Source organism: Rhodnius prolixus, unplaced genomic scaffold (genome assembly GCF_049639745.1).
Source record: "Rhodnius prolixus isolate KJV_2025 unplaced genomic scaffold, Rpr scaffold_1, whole genome shotgun sequence".
Classification (NCBI taxonomy): domain Eukaryota; kingdom Metazoa; phylum Arthropoda; class Insecta; order Hemiptera; family Reduviidae; genus Rhodnius; species Rhodnius prolixus.
In genome coordinates this window covers 58,369,400-58,383,189 of record NW_027411581.1, presented here as the reverse complement: position 1 = coordinate 58,383,189, position 13,790 = coordinate 58,369,400, and the positions used below count along the sequence as shown (strand labels likewise).

The following is a 13,790-nucleotide window of genomic DNA, read 5'->3' as shown; positions in this document are numbered from 1 at the left end:
CTGCCATAGTCAGCTCAATATGGTCTTCATTTTTACAAAGATTGAGATTACGCTACTCAAATCGTGCCAGTTCTTTCCCAAATTGGTTTTCATGGGAAATATGGTTGATTTCCCCTGAAAAAAAAAAGGTTTTAAGCGCTTTGGTTTTTCTACTACTTGAAGAATGGGATTTATGGTTTCTGTCTCTCTCCTTCCTCTCCGCTCTTCAATCGGCCTCTGTGAACAGAATATCTCAAAAACTAAAAGTAAAAAAACACGTGCATAACTTTCTTTCAATGCGCGCTATAAAAATCAGATTCAACGGAAGGACATATGGGCCTCGAGAAACCAATGTGGGTCTCCCTCAAGGAGCAGTGTTAAGCCCAATATTATTTAATCTGTACACAGCTGACCTCGGTGAATCGTTAGGAACTGAAATCCATGTTTTACAATTTGCGGACGATATAACACTGTATTGCAGTAGTAAGATATTGGCGGACGCGATTAACAAATTGGACAGAATAATGAACACATTCCATGAATGGTGTACCAATATTGGTCTTTCACTCTCACAGAAGAAGAGCAGTATCACCATTTTCACACGGAAAAGGAAGTTTATGATTCGCTCTCCTGTGAAAATGGGAGGATTTCAATTGCGGGTGGAACCTGTAATGAAGACTCTGGGAATGCACATTGATGGAAAACTACTCTGGAAGCAGCACATAACCTACGTTATTAAAAAGTGCGTACAGTATGTAAACATACTGAGATATATTAATCACAGGCATTATGGCGCCGAAATAGCAGTATCTTTAACCCCTTAACGTGCACGCTCGAGTTATCTCGAGCGCGCTAAACTGGCCAAACTGTGCACACTCGAGATAATTCGAACGGCGTTTTACTTTATGCTGCTATAATTTTTCACACTCGAATATAATCGAGAATTGAAAATAATGTGAAAGCAAAGAAAAACAATCGTTTTATTGATATTTATCATTTACATGGGATTGCAAGCTATAACACTTACTTAATCGTATAAAATATAGCGGTTTTTTTCAAAAATACTGTGCATTAAGGGGTTAATGATATACAAACAGCTGATCTTATCAAGAATGGATTATGGATGTTTTCTTTATGGAGATGCTGCCAGCACTCACCTAATGCAAATAGATAAAATACAGTATAAAGCTTTGAGGACTTGCCTGGGTGCTCTTAGTTCTACTCCAACTAATGCACTCCTAGTGGAAGCTAGGGAACAACCCTTGGCAATTAGAAGGAAATTATTGGCTTCACGATTCATTATTGAAAGATTGCATATCACAAGACAACCTTGTGTGCAAAAGATCAGCACAATTATTACTAGAGTGCTAACGGAAAAATTTTGGCACAAAAAGAAGGTCCCAATTCTAGTGGAACAATTCAGCAAACTATCGAAGTTTTCATTGCAAATAAAACGTTATAATTTACTTCCGATTTTTAGTTTCGATATCCACTGCCAATTGGACAATCTAAAGAATATCCATACAGATTTTTTTCATTACAAGGAATGCCTACCAAATTCTGCCAACAATGCATTGCTTATAGATAGATTACACCACATCTTTCCCATTGCCTATCAAATCTTTACAGACGGCGCTAAGAGTCAGGAGGGAGTCGGATGTGCAGTCTATGATGCACAAATAAAAACTACATTGCAGTTGAAACTAAATAAGTACGCATCCATTTTCACTGCTGAACTATTTGCCATATACCAGAGTGTACACTATGTTCAGACAATAGACCAACCTCTCGTTTTGATTCTTTCAGACAGTAAAAGCGTCCCACAAAAATTAAAAAGTCCGGGAAGTAAAGCTTCACCACTCATCTTGGAGACAGTTAACCTGCTAAATAATATTTTAAATAAAAATAGATCGGTACATCTAATCTGGATTAAAGGTCATACGGGACTAGAAGGAAATGAAATAGTGGATAAATTGGCAAAAGAAGCTATTGCATTGCAAGTTGTAACCCCCAACTCCTTGCAAAACTCAGATATATAGAATTATGCAAAAATGATGAGTTACAGTGAATGGCAAAGGGAATACGAACTGTCCAAACGAGCCAAGGGGCAATTTTATGCAGCCATACAACCAAGCATACCCAAAGCACCTTGGTTCAACAAGTACAGCAATTTCAACAGGCAATTAATTCTACACCACCATATGCAGGTTAAGATTTAACCACAATTATTCACCACAACATCTAGCTAGAATTGGCATAGAGATCAACCCAAACTGTTCATGCTCAGCAGATACCATAGCTGACAGTAATCACTTAATATTAGACTGCAGTAAACATGGTAAGGGCAGGGACCGATTGATGTCCACAACCCTCCAATTTGCACACTATATTATCTCATGACGATGGAAACATATATACCGAAATTTACAACTACATAAAATATAATGATATATGTGTGTGGAAAGAATGAGAATTGATGGGAGCATTGTAATTAAAACTGTCCGGTAGGACAGTTGTATAAGGGTTGATCGTCAAAAACTGCACGAAAAAGCGTAACGTTGAAAAACACCCAACTTTGACAATTTTTTTCTCTTTTTCTATAAAAGATAAAATTCCCAAATTTTCTTTATAATATAGGGCAAATCCTCCTTTATGACTGTATTTTTTCGTAATAACATAGATTAATTAGTTTTCGAGAAAAACGATGCGAAAAATGCACAAAAACTACATTTTCAAAAATTGTTGTTCTTGTTGTTGTTGTTGTTGTTGTTGTTGTTGTTGTTGTTGTTACCTTTTTTGTAAACAACGTAGCGCCTAAACGCACGAACCGATTTTCATGAATGAGGTGTCATTCGATTCGGAATTTTATGTAGATGTGCCTTTTGGGGGTCTCGACGCTGTACATCGAATAGGAGAGGAGTTAGCCCCCTTTATGTAAGCCCCCTCCAAAATTATTATTACTAATTACTCTGTAAATCTTAGCCCGATTTTGAAATAATTTGGTAGGATGATAGAGTTAGGGCTCCTCTACGTAACATTAAAGCGGCGATCAGCTCTTACACTTGTTAAGGGAAAGTATAGCAATCGTTTCAAATTATCGACACGAGAACCGATTGTCATGAATGAAGTGTCATTCGAATCGAAATTTTGTACAGATTTGCACTTTAAAAGTCTGAACGCTGTGCCTCATAAGGAGGGGAGTTCGCCCCACCCAAGTAAGGACCTTTCTAAAACTATTATTACCAATATTTCTATAACGCTTAGTCCGACTTTGATAAAATTCAGCTCGAATAAGTTGTTAAAGCTCCTCTACTTGGCTGTGAAGGGCCATCAAGCTCTTGCACCTACTAAGAGGAAGTACTGCAATCGTTAAAATTATCAATGGGTGAACCTATTTACATTAATGAATTGTCGTTCGATTCAAAATCTTTGCCTTTTAGGGAGAAGTACTGTAATCGCAGTTTATTTTTCTTACTCCTCTTAAGAGGAAGTACTGAAATCGCAGTTTAATTTTGCTTTTTACGTACAAATACCTTCCTATTTTATTCAAAACGCTTTCTCAAAAAAATTGTTATTGAGGATGGCAACTATAATCATTCTTTAAAAAGATCTCTCCAATGGTAGTTATGGTTCCGACTTAACACCTTATCAGATTATAATGATAGAATTGCTTATTCTAAATTTTAAAAAAATCTGTGAAGCAGATAAGTAACTTTGTAAAATAGACAAAAATGAAAATCTATCCAAAAGGTACAAAAATCTCTTTAACAAAAACTTAAAGTTTAAAATGTTAAGTATAAGGGTTGATTAAACGCCAAAAGGTACACAAATCAGCTAGTACCCAACATTTCATTCATGCGTAGCTGATATAATTTAAGTAATTTTGCTGCATTAACTTTTTCTTCACATTTTTTTAGAAATTATTAGATGTCACAGACCCTTATGCTGGCCAGATCATTCATAATATTATTTTGTTATAATTATGATAAAATGTATATTATATCTTCGTTTTTAAATAGGTACTTTATTTTAACTTCATTTCAAATTATTCTTTGGATTTATCTTTAATATGCCCTTTATTCTTAGTAGTCACATATACATTCATGTTAAAGTAGAGAAAAACAAAGTTAGAGTCTGCTACTGTTTAAATTTGAATCACGGATTTAACAGAATATTTCAGTCTTGAATTCGTCTTACCGAAATATTCGTGAGCACAAATAACTCACAGTTAATAACAAGTAGATTATTCAACAATTATTCATTTCTCAATAAATTGTAATTTAATTTAGTCTCTCTAATTTTACTTATAGTAAAATACTGGAATAATTAGCTGCCCTAAAAATATGCATATCTTATTTATTTTATATTACATATATACAACATTGTGAGAAGAACAGCTACATTAAGAGTGTAAGTGAAGAAAACTATATTATTTGCGATAGAGCCAGATAATTATTACCTATTATTATAAACGTTTGACTACTTCATAAAATAACAATTACTTTAATCGAAGAATGAACTTAAACCGACGATTTAAAAAAATAAATAAAATAAAATAAATAAATAAAATAAACAAAATCATTGATGTATGTTGATATAAGCATTTTTTAAAAAAAGTTTTTGAATTTTTTAGCCTCATAATTTTTTTATATTTTTTTTAACGTTTTCTTTCTAACATGTAATTAATAGTTTGATTATTATAGATTAATAGATATTACTGTCAATCTACAGTGCTACTTGAACAAATATTTTGTAGATGAAAATGGCCAGCATAAGGGTCTGTGACATCTAATAATTTCTAAAAAAATGTGAAGAAAAAGTTAATGCAGCAAAATTACTTAAATTATATCAGCTACGCATGAATGAAATGTTGGGTACTAGCTGATTTGTGTACCTTTTGGCGTTTAATCAACCCTTATACTTAACATTTTAAACTTTAAGTTTTTGTTAAAGAGATTTAATATATGTATCTGGCTGATTCGCTTGGCACGAGAGGCAAAAAAAAAAAATCCATTTTTTGAATTCATTTTGTTAATCTGGAAAAAGATGGAAGTGTAACCAATCATACACCTATATTCTATCTGATTTGTTGTTGTCACTAGTTTCAAAAAGAAACCACTGGTACCTAAAGACTAGAGGAGAGGTTATATACCATATCCATGAGTATTTAGCTAGCTCGAACTCAGCATACATAAAACTGTACACTTTACTTGTTGCCTACAGTCTGTGTACAAAAACTGAAGTGAGGCAAAATAGATTTCTTACGTTCAATATTTTTGCTTTTCAGCATCTCCCAAAGAAATCTAAATCAATCTATAGCAGTTCTGGGGAGAAGAGAAGATAAGCTTCACACTTAATGTGTAATTAGCAATGTTATTACTTTAAAAGTACTTAACTTTAGTACTTACTTTAGTAACTTAACAAATTACTCACCACATTCCTTAGGTTTTTCCAGCCCTATTGTTTTCACCCCTCCCTTACCACCATATAAACCCGCTATTCCGCCGTGAATTCCCAATAACAGTTATGATGATATATACTCATAGCTCTAAATTGAACTTCACAAACTTTTTTTTTATAATGTAAGTCTGTCCAAATTATATTTATCTATCTATTTAATTTTATGTTTTAGAAATAATATTTATTTATTTATTTTATTTTTTCAAATTTATATTTATATTAGTGTAATATTCCTTTTGTACAGACCCTGAAGAAGGTAGTAAAAATTACCGAAACGTTGGTATAAAGCAAAAAAGTTGTTTTTATTCAAGACCGCTCCTCGATATTCACCAAAAATCATCTATCAACAACGGTCGAAAAAACCAAAACCATCTTTAAAAGTACTATTACAAAATCAAAATTAAAGTGATTCAAATCGATAGAGCGGAAATGCTATTTTACTGAAAATTTTCTTATGTGGTTTTTAGTGACTACGGTGATTGTTCAAATACTTTACTTTAAAAAATAAAAAAATTATTTGAATCATTTCCTTGCGCATGAGAATTTAGGAATCGGAGAGTTTGAGTTAGATCCGATCATAAATCTTGCCAGAATCTTTGTAACTAGAGAGTTATAATCTTCTTCGACTGTACTTAAGTGTTGTTCAGTGTTATACTTTGGTCCAAGTGCAATTATTGGAAGACTTAAAGCAAGTGAAAGTTCTTGGATTGTTCAAGAGTATTATTAGCTGGGAAGGGTGCTTAAAACGTTGTTTTAGGAGATGCATTTAATTTGATCACAGTGGACGGAATGTAAGGCATGTCAAACTGACTGGTTGATCCGACAATCGCTTGGTATTACAGCGAATCTATAAAAGCCATTAATTACTTTTCAGGATACCCAGCTATCTCCATCCTTTGGTATTCAGGTGAAATTCCATCATATTACTGTTTTTTTTTTTTTAAGATTCTCTCTATCGCATATACGGTCTGCTGATAGTATTCCGGGAAGTATTAATAGGGGAAAATAGACTACCATATATGGGTTTAGTTGGAGATGTATAGCTAGGAGTCACAGAGAGAAGGGAATGTTGCCATGCAAGCAATGTAATGTTAGTAGGTATACTTTGTTTTTGTTCTTGTCTTTGTTTTGTTGCTTTGTGTGTGTATAATATTGCGGTTACACACATACCTAACCTAACAACAACAACAAACCTGACCGTCTTTTCCATTTTACAAACTTCACTACTACTTGTCTTCTTTAGCACAGATATACGCGCCGGCCCCTATGTAAGCCAATTCCGCAACAACGGCTTTATGTAGAAACGTTTGCTGCATCTCCAATTGGAGTCTTCTTAATCTAGAATAATCTACTATGTCTCCTATAGATATTCAACTGGCCGTGTGTGTGCGTGTCTGACTTCCTTTTTTTATACTTATTTATTTCTCTTGATATAAAGGTGTGTAGTAACATATTTGTGTGGAGGAACATTTGTATATTCAGCTGCTATAAATTCTCTTCGGCAGCCGTCCGTTATATTCTTCTGTTAAATTTTTTTCTTCTTAAATTCCTTCAATATTATAAATTGCAGGATGTATTTTGGATGAATCTCTGTAAAAACGTTACAATCTTCTTTTCTTGCATCTTTTTTTGCTCCTCTTTTGAAGCTTATTCTCGGAAATTTCATTTTTTTCGGGATTTTTTAAGCTTATGCAATCTTAAGCTTCTCTCTAAAGAGACCCTTAATGATGAATTTACTCTTCTTCTTCCATAAAACATCTAAAGACATAACTTTTTTTTTGGAGAGTTCTAAGATCTGAGTATCGGGTTTGATAAGGAGTGAGAGTTTGAAAAGGGAAGAAGACCAAAGGCAGTTTCAAGAATAATATATTCATTAATAGATCTTAGCCAAAAACTTCTAACTTCCAATCCCTACCAAGAACAAATAATTAGCAAAAACTTTTCTAAAGTTTTGAGGAGTAAGTTCGTAAGAATTGCAGTAAGAGGAAGATGTAAATCCGAACTTGGAGTAAGTTTCTCGCCAGATTCCAGACTTGAAGGTTTTGTTTCCGGCGTTTTAATTTTTATATTAATTTTTTTGTTTGTAATTATTTGGTTGTTATTATGGATAACCAAAATCTGTCATTAATTTGTAGGTTACTGGCATAGTACACAATGATTTTACGAGAAATAGGTTTATGTAGGACATTGTCTGACAGGCTAGTCCATTGCCAAAGCTTGTTTCTAAAGTCTGGCCATCAGACTTCTAAAGTTTTTGCACCCTCTGCTTTAAAACTATCAACTCTTGACTTCATACTGCAGTGCTTATAAGTTTAAGACTAGAATTTTTCATCTACACCAATGATTACTTGTAGAATAAATATTAAGTCCGTAAGTTTACCCAGATATTTGATCTTGTTTTAATTTGAAATGGATTTGACCATTTTAGGAAGAAACTGTATAAAACATAATATATATATAAAATAAATAAACGCGCATGCGCGATTTGAAACGGTCAGAGGTTGTCGACCGCTTAGCCACCTGTTCTTTGCTATTTGTCCTACAAATAAACATGTGAGCAGGTATTCCTGAAGAGAATGAAGCACCAAGCCCCTATCTGGTGTACTCCGGTCTGCCAGCTACTTCCACGGCCTCACTGTTAAAGGCAGAAACCAGTTTTGTGGCCGCCTCTTTCTCGCTCTCTCTGTCTCTCTCTTTCTTGTAGCTGTGGTAACTGTTCATCTTCTGTTTTTAAAAGCGGACGATCAACACTGTCTCCGTTGTTTCTACTACCACTACATTTTGACAACATTTTAAATTTTGTTGTACTGTTACTTACTTTATATCTGTCTCGTTTTTCTTCTTTTTATTGCTGAAATTACATGTAGGTTTTGGCCAGTTCATTGTCTCCCTCGTACATTCACCGTTCCTAATTATTTAGATGAAACTTATTATCTTTCATTTTATTCCTTTTTTCGAATAATTTATCCTGTTTATTTGTTTCTTTTGGCAAGAAAACAGTTGTTGATACCATTTGCTGGTCCCACAATCCACAAATTTATTGTATAGGGCGAAGTTACTCTTCCTATCCACCCACTCATCATTGGCGAGGGAGTTATCATGGGAAGATCTCTTGAGCGGTTGTTGAGCATCCAACACTGTGCGATTCCTCTTGCTCTTATCCAGTCGCAAAGACGTGGCGGCTGTTCCGAGCGATAAATCTCCTTCAAGTATTTGAGCTGGGCGTAGGCTCTGGCCAAGACCAAACTAAATGCCCACGTATGTAGTCTAGATCTTTGCCTCAAATTGTTGTGAGCTCAGCAAACTTCTAAAACACATGTGGCATTTTTTGCTGACTGTTGCCGAAAGAAAGAAAATTGATCATTTATTTGTAAAATTCGGAAAATAGCATATGCGGTTTTCAAAAATGACGTTGGAAGAACCCCGGATCTTATAAAAAGAAGATATCCTCCTTCTAAACTTACAAAGGATGAACATTGGCTACAAACATCTGACACCGCTATGATCTAATCTATTGCAGAAATACCCATTTCTGTGACCCAGCAGGGCGATGGAAGTACATTTTCATCTTTAAAGTTTATTAAAATATTCTCGAAGAACCGAGTAAAAGAGTGTTTCGAGTGTTAGCTTGGCGAAGAGGTTGCAGAAGACTGTTAGAGATAATTGTGGATACTAGCTTTTGAAATAAAGATATAAGCTTAGAGGTTAGTGACTGAGGGTTCGAATCCAACTGCCAGCCTTTAGATTTTTCTCTTCCTTGGAGCATTTTTACATCTGACCTTCCGATAATGGATTTCCATGGTCCGAAGGCTGGGCTCCAAAGACTTCAAGTTGTTGACGCATCTCAAATAATAATAAAATTTTGAAAGAAATAACAGTTTCTACCTAAAGAAAAGTTACAAACATCTGACACCTCTATGACCTAATCTATTGCAGAAATACCCATTTCTGCGACCCAGCAGGACGATGGAAGTACATTTTCATCTCTAAAGTTTATTAGAAGAACCGAGTAAGAGTTTTTAGAGTGTTAGCTTGGCGAAGTATTAGCTTGATGAAGTATAATGAATATCTGTTACCCATATCTTGCTAACTAGTTTCTGGAACCTTCTGGTGATCTTTTCTGAAGACTTTGGGTTCAATTTGTTGTAGGTGAACTTAATATCTGGCTTTTGCTGTACTGGTTTTTTAAGTGTTTTTTTTTAATATTGTCCTGGATATTTCCTATAGAGACATCCAAAGCTTAAAACTTACAAAAGTTATTTGCGGATGATTGGCAACCAAGCAAACAGGTTTGCTCAAATTTCCAGACGGTAGACCAGCTTAGATAACCAAGAGCGTTGTCATGGCAAAAAAAAAATAATAATAAATGTGCATTTTAAGAGATAAAATTCCTTGCAATAACTCAAAACCTTCCGGTATTTAATTACTTACGTTAATGAATTCGTCGATGCCATTTTTCGGTCGATGAGTATTCAGAATTTTGTCCTCCTCAATTGAGTTGTGTAGCTTCAATAGTTTAGAAGACTTCACTTCTCCAAGATTTTTATGTTAATGCATGAAGTGCAGTACGTTTTAGACTATACTGAGAAAGATTTAATTGCACATTCGGAGCAAAGAGCAAATTATTCGATTTTTATTCATGTCCAACATTTTTTGTCGAAACATCCTTTATTTACTTACTCCACACCTCTCCGGCTGGTAGTCCATTAATAGTGCGCTGAACTCGTACTACATTATTAAAATTCGAGAATACACCACATTGAACAGAAACAAGCCTGTTCTTTCCCTCTCTATATTTTATTTCTAATAACTTTTAAATTTACAAAAAAATAAAATAAATAAATAATAAAAATTCACAATATGAACTTAAATTCCAAATACTAACAAATGTCTTGAATAAATCTATGCAAATATAAATATTATAAATGCTGAAGATCATTTTAAAATGGAATATATAAGTAAATTAATATGGCATAGTTTCTAATTACCACTTCACTTCATTAATGTGTTTCATTCATCTTCTACTGCGGTGTGTTGCTGTATTTATTTTTTGCAATATATTATGATTCATTTATGTTAACATAATTGATTATTTAAATTTACATAACTAATTTTATTCTTAATAGCCTATCAGTTGCTTATTTTTTTTAAATTTACATTATTTATTTAATAAGTTATAGTTCAATTCATTGGGATGGAATTTAATTTTATTCTTTAAGAGTAAGTGATAAATCTGAAGATTAGCAAACTGCTTTCGTTTGGACCAAAAACTGTCCTACTTTTTGCTTTTATCAAATTACGAGGGTCGTTTGAAAAGTCCGTGCAAAAATAAAAACTACTTAATTTTTTGGGGTAAACCTTTTTTATTTTTCAATATAGTCTTCTTTTAGGCTTATACACTTCGTCCAACGCTGCTCTAGTTTGTTGATCCCTTCCGAATAATAGGATTTGTCCAAGTCTGAAAAATAGCCATTCGTTTCTGCAATCACCTCCTCGTTTGAATAAAATCTTTTTCCCGCCAGCCATTTCTTCATATTGGGGAACAAATAGTAGTCCGAGGGAGCCAAGTCTGGAGAATAGGGGGGATGTGAAACGAGTTGGAACCCTATTTCCATTAATTTTGCGACCACAACTGCTGAGGTGTGAGCTGGTGCGTTGTCGTGATGGAAAAGGACTTTTTTGTGGGCCAATCGTGGGCGTTTTTTCTTGCAGCTCGGTTTTCAAACGGTCCAATAACGATGAATAATATGCACCTGTAATAGTTTTACCCTTTTCCAGACAGTCGATGAGGATTATTCCTTGCGAATCCCAAAAGACAGTCGCCATAATCTTTCCGGCCGAAGGAACGGTCTTCGCCTTTTGTGGCGCAGATTCCCCCTTGGTAACCCATTGTTTAGATTGTTCTTTGGTCTCAGGAGTGTAGTGATGTATCCATGTTTCATCCACAGTGACGAAACGACGCTTAAAGTCCTGGGGATTCTTCTGGAACAGCTGCAAACCGTCCTTGCAACACTTCACACGATTTCGTTTTTGGTCAAGCGTGAGCAATCGCGGCACCCATCTTTGGCCTGTCCAAATGTTGATGCAAAATATTATGTACCCGTTCATTCGAGATGCCCACAGCACTAGTAATCTCACGCACCTTCACTCTTCTGTCATCCATCACCATATCATGGATTTTATCAATGATTTCTGGAGTAGTAACCTCAACAGGGTGTCCAGAACGTTCAGCGTCACTTGTGCCCATATGGCCACTCCGAAAATTTTGAAACCACTAATAAACTGTTCTAATCGAAGGTGCATTGTCACCATAATGTTTATCAAGCTTCTCTTTAGTCTCCTGAGGCGTTTTGCCTTTCATAAAGTAGTGTTTAATCAACACACGAAATTCTTTTTCGTCCATTTTTTGAAAATCACTCGACTTCCTCGATTCAAATTAATGCCAAACACAAAGAAATAGACCGATCTGGCTGAAACTTGGGGTGTGTTCTTCCAAGAGATGCTACTAACTAAACATAACCTCGATACGCGCCAGTAGTGCTATCTCTCTGACTTTGCACGGACTTTTCAAGCGACCCTCGTATAATGATTTTTTTTTTTTTAAATTAAAGTTTAATGCCTATTTTTTCAGGCAGACTTTTCGTCTTACTACCAAATTAACATAGGTCGAGGACAGAGGCGACTAGCAATCATACTACACTTTCTCATATTAACCATTATCCAGTTAAGCGTGTTTACACATGTATACACGTCAAACCAAATCTCTATTACGGTGCGTTCCACTGTATACTCGTTGTGAAAAATATAAAATTGCCATTAACTATAAAAACTCGAAATTTTAATAAAATACATTAAGAATATTATTTGGTGGGATGTTTCCTTTAACTTTACCAATAGAACTGCCGAGTATTTTATACGGTGGGGGGTGGAGGGAGTCAGCCAAATGATAAGTGGTTGGTACATGTTTGGTCTCCGCATTAGAGATTGGGAATTACGCACACATATAGAAGCTCTCAACCCTTGTGCAATGCCGTTTTTACCTTAGATAGAGGTTCAGACCTCAGTATGAGCATGATTTCATTTTGCACAGAATTCAAAGCTCTTTTCTACCTTGTAAAAGCTCTTGCGTCTCTAGTTAACTAGAGCAATGCATACGTGAAGCGGTGCAAGATTTTGAATGAGCACAAAATGCTCTGTAATCTCAAGCCACAGAGATTGCAGAAAAAGTCGCTTGCAGTGACTATTACGACTATTGTAAACTTTTGGTTGTTTTGCCCTGCGTTCGACACGTGTATACACGGTCATTGTCTGATTTTAATTCCGCACACTGTGGGTTTTTTTTTTTAAATAAATTCCACGCTTAACTGGTTAAATAAAACTCCAAGGTCTAGACCAGGTTTCTGTTCACAACACCCGCACCAAATTCTCTTGGTTATTTTATATTATTAAATTTGGGTTGCCTGATGGGGCGTAATTCTTCCCCTCCAAATACAGGGCGCTGACGCCTAGAAGAAGCCTTAAGCTCTGCGAGCTTTTCCAAAGACTACTTCTAAATATCCCAAAGCTTTATCTTGTGTGAATGATTCTTCCTTAACGTAGTCCATCCTGGCATATATTCTTCTCTCAATTGCCTGCTGTTCACATTGTAGCCAATTCTTTTTGTATTAGTCTTAACTTATTTCCGTCTATGTAACATTAGAAATTAGTTCAGTGCATTATCTTAATTTTATGTAACCATTTCTATACTTTGATCATGCCCTTTCAATCTCTAAATCGGTTATCTTAATCCTCATTACCAATAAAGTAGAGTTTGCTAATCTCAAATTATTATTTTCATCGGCGGAAGTCCAGTTCGTATTGTTTGAATGTTCCAGGTACCAGAGTAGTTAGATTGCAAAGCCGTCTTAGAGGATCCTACAGAAATGGCTGCTTTTTTTCTATGAATGGAATTTTGTAATGTTCATCAATGAAAATTTAGCCTTTTCAAACTAACCTTTGATGTTATTCAATATAGTTATTTGATACTTCCTTTACATGAGCATAAAGTAGTATCAATTTCATCTTACCAGCATTTTTTTTTACTTATATTTTTAAAGCAAGGAGATTTTTATCTCCTATAATTTTGGAATGTTTTTTTAATAAAATTGTCTAAGCTATATTATCAAAACACGTAAAAAATTTGTACATAATTTAACGAAAAACGTTAATAAGTTAATACAAATAAAATATTTTTTAAAAAAAATTATGATAAATATGCCTTTAAGGCTTCTGTTACTTACATAATAATAATCATATGTATAAGTATTATCAATAATCTTAGATAGCTACTGTTGATCACAGCATCCTCACTT

General features: G+C 34.6%; 1 protein-coding gene across 3 annotated transcripts in view; it reads left to right on the top strand.

Moving 5' to 3' along the window:
- Positions 1–13,790, top strand: part of MESR6 (misexpression suppressor of ras 6) — a 906,147-nt gene that overhangs the window by 383,781 nt on the left and 508,576 nt on the right. The gene's annotated exons all lie outside the window — the stretch shown is intronic.